Source organism: Alexandromys fortis, unplaced genomic scaffold (assembly GCF_014885135.2).
Source record: "Alexandromys fortis isolate MF-2015 unplaced genomic scaffold, M_Fortis_MF-2015_v1.1 scaffold_99, whole genome shotgun sequence".
Classification (NCBI taxonomy): domain Eukaryota; kingdom Metazoa; phylum Chordata; class Mammalia; order Rodentia; family Cricetidae; genus Alexandromys; species Alexandromys fortis.
In genome coordinates this window covers 3,117,611-3,128,469 of record NW_026067982.1, presented here as the reverse complement: position 1 = coordinate 3,128,469, position 10,859 = coordinate 3,117,611, and positions in this window count along the sequence as shown.

Sequence of the window (10,859 nt, the reverse complement as noted above, 5' to 3'; positions counted from 1 at the left end):
CTACCACCTAGCACAGAGGTCAGTCTTGTAGGACTACTACGCTGCTAAATTCCTAGAGCTAGAACAGTGCCTATATATTGTGAGTGCTTAAATAACTTATTGATAATGGATAGAGATTACCAGGCATCATTCTTTCATCTGACTGTCATTTCAAAGCAAAGGAGCCCATTTTAAATGAAAATATAGCCTTCTTGGAAGTGATTTTATTTGTAATTTGATCTGGAGAACAGTTCAAATACAAGGGCACACCCAGACAACTGTGCGCCTCAGGCTCCTCAGCCCTTGCCTGCCCAAGATAATCTCGCTTGAAAGGAGACTGCTCCGTCAGCTGCCTTGGATATCATTATAGACAGAAATCTTCAATGTGGTTTTTAATCATATTTAGGCAGAAAGAAAAAGTTATAACACCTACACAGCCCTGCCTCTTAGTCTGAGCTTCAGGGAAATTGCCTTAGTCGTCCTGCCCAAAGACAAGCCTGTTAAAGAGCCAAAATTTGTGAATGATTCACCATTTGCAAAAGCAGATCGAAGTGAAGGTTTCCTGACCAAAAAAACACTGCATTCATTAGTATTAATTTCTTAACTTGGTGAGAAAGAATTAGAGACATGTCGATATTGCATATGCTATGGGGAATATGCATATGAGGATGCCCTCTGTCTCAGGTATGGCCAGAGAGAGGAGGAAACATTGACAAGCACTAGTCTAGCCCAGGGTTTTTAAGGTCATGTGCAAACTTCCAGATTTCTAAACCTACATAGCTACCTATCTGGGGCGACCAAGGTATTAAGTTTGGGGATCGTGCTATAACTCAGATAATTTGGGTTAAGCCTCACTTGGCCCATTCTCATATTCAAAGACACCCAGCTGGGGATCACAAAGCAATCATTAGTGCTCTCTTCGTTCTTTATTCTTTTGGTTTCTTGATAACAACTCAAGAAAAGAATGCACTCTGAATATAGAACGGTAATGTTTTAGTCCTTCTCCTGCCCCATCTCCACAACAGGGAGGAAAAGAAGAAGAGGGAGAGGGAGAGAGGGAAGGAGGGAGAGAGAGAGACAAATGGAGAACAGAAGGGGGCATCAGATCTCTTGGAGCTGTAGGTACATTTTGTAGGATACTCTTCTTGATCCGTTGATGATGGGATCTAAACTCCCATCTTCATGATGTGCATGCACACTCTTAACAGCTGAGCCATTTCTCCAGCCCCCTTCTCAATTCCTCACACCTGTAAAACATTACCTCACAACCATCCAGGCCTCTCTTTCTTCCTCCGGCACCTCCATGGTAGGAATAACGCCAGTCAATCCACTTTGTTTCATGGGATTGTGAAGAGGGAACACAGTTTTCTGTTTTAGATTTTAATGCTAACTGTGACAGCTCTTCTTTGTTGTCAGAATTTTTTTTCAAGTGACTTGACTTGGAGAGTTTTGGGTTTAGTTTCATATTATTTTTATACATATGTATTTCCATATTTTCTTTCTTTTACACTACACTTTTTCTTTTCAATCTTAAGATACTTCATTTTTAAAAATGATTTCCCAACACTAAACTTTTGGCCCATTCTGCAGTATACAAGTCATAAATGCTCACTTAGCGCTCATGGGGCTCCCATTAGTAACATGTTGAAAAGCTTACTCGCTATACTGTCTACTTATCAAATTAGTAAGGTTTGATTTTACAAGAACAAAGTTCTTATTTTAAAGGTTTATGCACGCTGAACATTGCAGGGATTCAGCACAATTTATTCATTTATCCCCCAGTTCTTAGAAATTTAAGTTGTTTCCAACTTTCACAAATCTATAATTAATGCTCATTAGTCTTTGCATCTATCAGACTTCTGAAACATTAGTCACCAAGATTACAGTTTCTGAGATGAATGCTAAGTGGCTGGCTGGTAATACAGGTCAGTTAGTAAGGTGCCTGCCATACAAGTGAGAGCACCTGAGTTTGGATCTCCTCCATTGGCATAAAAAGCCAAGCTGAGTGGTGCCTGCCTATAACCCCAGCACTGGGAAGGCTGAGATGGAGCAGATTCCTGGAGCTCTCTGGCCAGCAGACCTAGCATCACTGAGTATAGGATTCGGTGAGAGATCTTGTCTGGACAAACAAGATGGAGAGCAACTGCAGAGAAACCTGACATCCATCTCTGTCCTCCACATCCACGTGCCCCTGAATGCACTGACATACACACCCACATGAACACATATGCATACATACACTACAAACAACAAACACCACGTACATGCAAAATAAATCACTTTAAAATAAAACTTTCTTCTTTTTTTTTTTGGTGTGTGTGTGTGTGTGTGTGTGCGCGCGCGCACGCTCATGCATATGCATGCACATACCCTTGTCATTTAGGCGCTAGAGAACTGAACTCAGAAGCCCACGCTTGTGCAGCGCATACTTTTACCTGCTGTACAATCTCCCCATAAACATTTCTTTACATTTTGCAAATTGAACTGTCTCCTAAAATAGAACTACAGTAAATTATTTTATATGCATTCTCCCACAGTTCACATATCAAAATTTTGGCAACACATTTATTTTCAAGGTTTTTGCTACGTAGAATACCACCTAATTACTTTCCAGAAATGTTCCAGTCTCAGCTTTCGCCTGCACTGAGAAGTCATGACAAATTTTGAGTATTTTCAGTATCGGATCTTTGCTGGCAGATGCGGCCAACTGTTTCACACCTGAGTTGTCAGTCCTATTTTGTCCCAGAAGTCCAGCCACTGTTCTTTAAAGAATTCCTTTTCACCTGCACTGCAATTTCTGTCTTTCAAGATGGTCTGGTGATCTTTACTTGAGCAGAAGATTGGACTGACAATTCTTCAACCACTGGAGAAGGACTGTGAGCAGCAGCTCATCCTCTCTCTGAGAGCATCCTTGATGCACTTGGCCACTCAAAGCTCACTCTGATCATCCGGTTACTCATCAGGACTTCCTGTGAATAATGATGATTAAAGGTTGTTGGCAGCTTGTAATCTCACGTTCACACTTCCCATATGTCAACCTTCTTCAAGGGCGGCATCTTTGCTGAATAGACCAAATTTTGGAATATCTAATTAAATGCAGATTATATGCATTACAGACAACTAAGCTGAGATATTTATAGAAAAATCATGCATCCCCAACTTACTATTTTAATTTGAGGTTAGATATGGCAAGCAACAAATTATTGCTATTATCACTGTTATATAAATTACATAGTGGCTCTGTAGTTTACTGCTCAGATCACTAAAATTGGAATAAAGAATCAATTTGTAGTGGTTAATTGAATAGCTAAATATAGGCCACTTGCCTAACATATGTGAGGCCCTGGATTCTAATCCACCACAAAAAGTTTTTGAAAGTAAGAGTCAAACTGTAAACTTGATTCTGCTATTAATTAGTTACACGTAATACTGGATTAGTTTTAAAATAATTTGAGACTTTATTTTGCTTTCCTTAAATTTGCTAGTCTCTTTTCTTTCTAAAATACTATAACTTAAAATGTTTGACAAATTCATTACCCATTTGTATGAAATCAAACAAATTTTTAAGTACCATTTTAAAAGATAACTGGTAAGATGGCTCCGCAGATAAAGGCACTGACTGTCATACGTATATCCTTAGACCTCTTTACCACAGGAAAAGAGAAGCTGAATTGCTACAACTGGCTCAAACCAGTTGTAAGTCCAACTCTGAGACTGGACAATAAGAAAATGAAATGAAGTAGCAAGGCTGGACATGAATGACTGCTACACATAATATGTGAAAAGTTTTCATCTGAAAAAAATGCTGATGCCTTTCAACTCTCAACTCCAATTTGATTTAATGACCATTGAGTCTGTTCAGTGAGCAAGAGAAAACAACGCATCTGCCTCTTAGGATCTCATGCCAAAGAAAGGGTTCACGGGAAACTTCTCAGCATAGCTATTAACATACTTAACCTTTTAAAATGCCTGATTCTAGAACAGATTTTTTTTTATTATTTTATTTTATGTGTGTGAGTGTCTATCTGCATGCATGTCTGAGCACCATGTGTGTGGCTAGTGCCTATGGAGGCCAGGAGAGGGCATCAGATGCTCTGGGACTGGAACTATAGACAATTAGAAGCCACCATGTAGGTTCTGGGAAACAAACCTAACTCCTCTGCAAGAACAAGTGCTCTTAGCCAGAGATAAGACTGACATATTTTTAAGTCTATATCATAATTTCCAAAGAAATTTTAATTAATATAAACCCCTTAAATCAAGCTTTGTGACCATTCAGACACAGGAGTAAATAGTTCTTAATGAATTACAAAATTTAGTGTTTCTATTTATCATGATATATTACTATGAAATGTGCTGTAGTTTATTGGTAAAAACTGCTTAGTATATAGATTAGGTTTATAATATATGTACCCAAGTTATAAAATTTCATTTACTTAAAATGTTCTGTAATTCATGCTTTGATAGCTTTTAAAATAATATTTAGAGTTGCACATAATGTATCTAAACTAAATTGTAAAGCAAATGTGACCTAGTGTCTTTAACAAGACTGAATGATTGGTGCATGCTTGTACGTGTGTATATATGTGTGCGTGTGGGCATGTGTGTAAAAAAGCAGTGTATAAACTCAGAAGATTCTTGAATTTGTCATCAGAACTATAAAGTCATTAAAAAAGCAAAACCTCTTCCCTGACACTGCTTCTATATATATTCCTAATTATTATTTGTAGTGCCTTAATTATTTGAAAACGCAAAAGAAAACACCCAGGAAAATGCTGATAAACAAAAGAAAGTCTTACTATGGCAAATGTCAGCTTTCTTTTAGCACTTGATATTGAAGTAATATAGAGGCACATAATTATCATTTTTTAAAAAATTACAGATGTTATTACTAAACTAAAACTAGTAGCAAAAAAACCCTCCAGGCTATCCAACCATTTCCGCTAAGGTGGCATACAAACACAAAGACACAGCTAAAGCAAGTTTAGAGAATTCCTTGCTGTTTCAAATACTGAACCTACATTTTATTTTATCTATGTAATATGACCAGATTGTTGAATCTGAGATCAAGCATGTATCCTTAAACCTTGACAAATGTTACATTCTACCTGCTTAATGCATGCTTAGTCTGTGGTCTCCCTGTAATGCCTAAGAACCATGTTACTATTCTTTGACTCTGAAATGACCCCCTGTGTCCAGCACTTACTCCCCAGCTTAGGTACTATTTTGAAAACTGTGGAGCTTTTCAAGGGTGGAGTCTGGATGGAAGAAGCTGGCCACTGTCTCTGTCTTCTGTCTGCTGCCCTGTGAACAGCCACTGCTGCACACCTCTCTGAGCTAAGTTGGTCTGCACTGCCCTCCCTTACCATGATGGGCTGAAATCTCAGTGACTGGGAGTCAAATTAAATTTTCCCGCCCTTAAATCATCCTGGCATGTATTTTGGTCACAACAACGAAAAGTGACTAATACAGGTATCAAAAGTACATGTTGCTTTGGGTTTGGTTTGGTTTTGAAAGGGTATCCTATTATTCACTGAGTCTAAATCTACCAAACCAAGAAACGCTATCGAGTTGGTATTTCACATATTTTAGTCGAAATGAAGTATAACTGCTCACATGTTAATGCTTCTTTTGAAAACCATTTCAGTACAAAAAGAAAATCTTGGTGCAAGAAAAACAAAAACAAACAAAACCGGATGTCATGGAATTGATTTTCCCAAATATGCAGGCTGCAGGTCAAATGCAGCCCACAAAGAAACAACTGGTTCAGATAGTACTTAAAAGTCAAGTGACTCATGGGTGGTGGTGACCTGCTCCAGACGGGTTCAATGACCTGGGATGTAGGTGTGAAATCAGTGCCGTGAAGAAACTGTGACCACCTGTTCTTCAAGCAAGTGGCCCCAGGTAGCCTCAGCTCTCTTTATTTAAACAGTTTTACAATCAGTTTCGCTTCTTTAAGTTTCTAAAAATGGTTATAATAATTACCAGTTTGTTCCTTACCTCTTTTGCTTTCTATATCCCAATTTTCCCATCAATAGCCATTTCCTTTTTTGGCTTATATCTCTACTGTTAAAAACATAAGCAAGCTACCAAGGAGCTTTTCTAACTAGGCAGGTAGAACAGTGTGCTCAGTTGGAAGCTCTGCCGTTATAGCATCATGCAGAGAGAGACAGTTTTGTCTCTAGTGGTTAATATTAACATCTGGTGGAGTCTGGGTTCTCACAATCAACTTACCAGCCGAAACTGGGTCAATTCATTCTACTTTCTGATTACTTTAGCTCGTCTGGGGATATACCAGGTGTTTCCATTCAGCCTATAGGCAACATAACTTGAAAAATTAATTGTTGGCACTGTTTGTCTCTTGCTCTCATGTCCTTCTCCCTTAAGTTCTTGGGGTGTTGGCGCAGTTACTAAAATGAGATACCTGTGGGTTTCTATGATTCTACTTCATTCCCTGTCTCTTGACTGTTCCCATTAACTCCTGATACCAACTATTTAATAACATTTCTCAGTGACGCTTGGGGTTAAAATCATTCTTGCCAGAACCGTTATGCAAATATGTATCATTAAACTTTATAATCTGCTGTGACTCATTCAAGCCAGCCATATGGCTAGCATGGTGAAAGCAAAGAGAGCAGGTTGCACATAGGCTCCTGGGGTCATGTCCAGAATTATGCAGCAAACTGTCCATAGGTCTTTGCCAAGTGGGTCAGGGTCTCGCCACAAGGAGAGCCATTTGTGCTGTTCTCGGGCCTGGTTACCCAAAGAAGTCACATGGCTCCTGCCACTGGCCCATGCACACCTTTAATCCCAGCACTAGGGGAGGCAGGGTCAGGTGGATCTGGATCTCTATCTTCTCTTGAACATGGTTAAGAATCGACAGGACTGAGTCTTATTTTCAGTGGAGAGGAGCCCCTCATACCTCACTGTAGACAAGGCCTCTGCTGCCTTCTAATCCTCCACGACCCCTTCTCACATCCTACCTTCTCACGGTTAAGGTGTTTAGCCAGAATGTGGTTAGCAGCTGTCTCACTGATAAGCACATTTTCATTAAGGATCTGCCTTCACCCCCCTTCCCTTGCCAAGCCTTGCTCCTAAGGCGACTGATTGACTATGAAGAGCATCAATTTCATATTAACAAAAGGACACAGCCATCCTTTGCAGGACTCCCATTAAACCTGGCAAATCCTAACAACAATTTTTATTTAATCTCATTTTCTGTATAAACTTAAGGCTAGGCAAGTCTGTGTAATTTTATTCTAAAAAAACTAACATGTGGGGGAGAGAGTAATCAGAACACATTATATACATGGATGCGGCACGAATAATACAGCACTCAGAAGACAGAAGCAGGCAGATCTCCGCGAGTTCAAGGCCAGCCAAGGCTACACAGAGAACACCTGTCTCGAAAAACTTAAAAACAACAACAAAACAAAACTTTTCTTGACCGACTGAACTACTCCATCTTAAGAGATTCAACTATCTTTTCCCACTTGCTATTTACTGCAGTTGTACAGTTCCTTGATGGGTGGGGCTGACATCTGAGCACCTAACTTCCACCTCCTCCAAATTCGTTTGATCTCTTACTTCCCTCTGCCTGACTGTGGTCCTAAAATCCCAATATGGAGTGCCCCAAAATATTATACTAAAGTTCATTAGTCCATTCTTCTATAAGCAAAGCAGCATTTCTTTATGAGCACACACGAATAAACCAGCACCACACCAGCGCCACCAACAACAAAAAGTTGAAAACAATAAAACTAAACCAAAGAAGCTTTTAGTCTAATCTATGTATCCACATATTCAAAAATAGACACATAGGTAAATTATTTTTCTCTATACTTACTTACAAAGGATCAGGTGGTTTATGAAAATATAAAAAAACTAATTTAAGAAACTAATTTAAAAAATTAGGATCAATAAATTAGATTAAGTCCTAAGCAGGAGTTAGGACTGAAATATTCAAAGTTGCCTCTGAACTCCCTACTGAAACAAAAATAAATAAAAACAAATGTGGTATACTGATCTGCCCAGTGTTCCTCCAACCCACAAAAACCTATTCAGCAAGAAATGTGTGACGCACGGCCATCTGTGGGCAGTGGTGATGACCATGGAGAACTCGACATGGGATCATGTCCTGAATAATTTTCTTTACAAATGCTGGAAAGGCTTCCTCCTGATGTGAGGTTCCCATCTGTATGCTGTGAATACCATTGATGAATAAAGAAACTGTCTTGGCCTGATAGGGTAGAACAGAGCTAGGCAGGGAAAACTAAACTGACTGCTGGGAGAAAGAAAGGCAGAGTCAAAGAGAAGCCATGGAGCCGCTGCTGAAGACAGATGTGCTAAAATTTTGCTAATAGGCCACGACCTCGTGGTGATGCACAGATTAATGGAGATGGGTTAAATAAAGATGTAAGTGTTAGCAAATAAGAAGCCAGAGCCAATGGAAAGCAGTAATTTAAATAATATAGTTTCTGCGTGGTTATTTTGGAGCTGAGTGGCCAGGAACCAACAAGTGGCTTCATTGCAATATCCTCCCCTTGCAGCAGAGCTCTGAGGGCCTCTGAGTGGAGGGTGAAAGTGTGACAGACCATAAAACTCAGAAGCAGCACTTGTACAGAAGACCCAGGAAAAACAAAACAAAACAAAACAAAACCTTCCCGAAGTTACATTGCTTTTCTGCCGATTCACTGTGATTGAAGAAGAAAATTTGAGGCAGTTTTTCCTGAAGACAGGTCCACAGAATTCATGTCAAAATCACCAGGGAATGCTTGTTAAAGCCACACAGTGAGAATCTCTGGGGCCTGAGTTTGAAAATCCGCTGCTTTCCTAAGTTCCCCCAGGGTATTCTTAAATCCCATCAGAGACAGGGAACTGCTGCCCTAGAGCAGGGGTCTCTAAGACATTTTGCTTATGTACTACAGAAAATTTTGGAAAAAGTGGTACCATCTCTCATGTTTTTAAGTTGACACCTAAAATGTCTGATTTTAGGGCTGCCAAGAAGACTCTACAGGCAAAAGCTTTTGCCACGAAAGCCTGACAACCTGGGATCAATTCCTGGAACCCACCTAAAGGAGGGTAAAGAGAACCGATTCCACGAAGTTGTTCTCTGACCTCCACATATCCTCTGTGGCATAGCCCCCCACTCATACACTGATGACAAAATAAGAATGAAATATTTTCACTCTAACTTTAAATAGGTACAAAAATATAATTTCTGAAATGTTATTTATTGGTATTATATATTAATAAATATTGTTATAATATTGATATTTCAAATAGGTCTTTCTTTTCTTTTTTGAGACAGGGTCTTACTATGTAGTTCTGGTTGGCCTAGAACTACGTAGACCAGGATTGTCTCAAATTCAAAGAATAATAAATGTTTCTTATAACCACTCATATTTAGTGAATGTTACAAGCTCACCACTGACAACACCTAAATTTAACAGACTCTCATCTAGCAGTCAAAGGTTGACATCAGGCTGCTTCCTGCACTAAAATATTCTATACAGTGTTTTGTTTTTTTCAGGTTCACTCCAAGTGACTCCCACGTTACAAGCAGCATTTTACTCCATTTTTAGTATCAAACATATCAGACTGAGGAAAGTGTGTTAACACTCACCTGGACCCCTAGAGAGGGTGAGTCCCCACCAACTCACGGTGATGTGTGCATTGAGGGACCAACAGGCAGAGGACTCACAAATATCCTGAGGCTTTAGCTCAGTCCTCACAGCTGATACAGCCTACCTGCCCATTTATCTCTCTGGATCCAGTTTTGTACTGTGGCTCTATAGTCTCCATGGGCCCACTCTTAGATAGCTCTACTGGATCCTCAGGCTGCTCAGCTCTGGACCAGTGAGCGGTCCTTTAACTGTGGACTTATTTAACCATCGGCAATGAGTCTCTTTGTATTTGTATCAGCCTGCTTCTCTTTACAGTAAGGCTGCTTCTCTGGAACTCCTTGAACTCCGCGGCAGCCTCGTCAGCCCCTTTGCAGCCATCCTTTAGCTTACATCCCCATAGACTGGAATCCAAGAACTGTATATCCCTTGACTAGCTACAAAGGGAAATTGAGACTACTTGGCAAACTACAGCCAAGAAAACTGAAGTAGTTTGGGAATTTGTTATTCTTCAACAAATTCTGACATTGTAGAAAAGACACAAATCTGTTTCTGACATAACATGTTTGTGACAGAAGTTTTGACTATTTCAAAAACAGTTTCTAAGTAAAACAATTCTATTAATATGATAGCATTTCCCCACGCTTAATCCATGTATTTATACTTACTCCTTGAATAAAATAGCCTTTCAAAATCACTTCTATTCATATTGTTTTTGTTACATGCAATCCTCACTGGGAAAAAGCTTGTATATAAATAAGTAGATGGAGATGGAAGGTATTTATTATAGCAATATTTTTCAAGTGTTTGAAACTCCTTCTGAATTACAAGCCAAAATTCAAATAGTAATTCATTATCAAAATTGAATTCTTATAAACCTAAACTGGCAATCTAATGAGCTATTTCTTATTTTTGCTGAGAGCAAAGAACTGGAACCAGATTCCTGGTCACTAATGGTCCTTTACTTTTACTAGCCTCGACACCAACATTTTGCATTATAAGTTTTGAATGCCTTTAAGAATTTTTCACACCCTCAAAGCAAGTCACTGAAATAAGATTCAAGACGGTTACAATGCATTCCACTCTTTAAGTGAGCAAAATGCACCTGGAAAGGGAGGTGAAAATGAGACTAAGAAGCACTCTCAGGCACATCCATAGTAGTGTGGAATTCTTGGGGAAATTGAGGATCCAGAAAAATCTTCTCTGAAAAATATCCTTTTCTTCTCTGTTTCTCTTTCTTCCTTTGTGAGTGTTGAG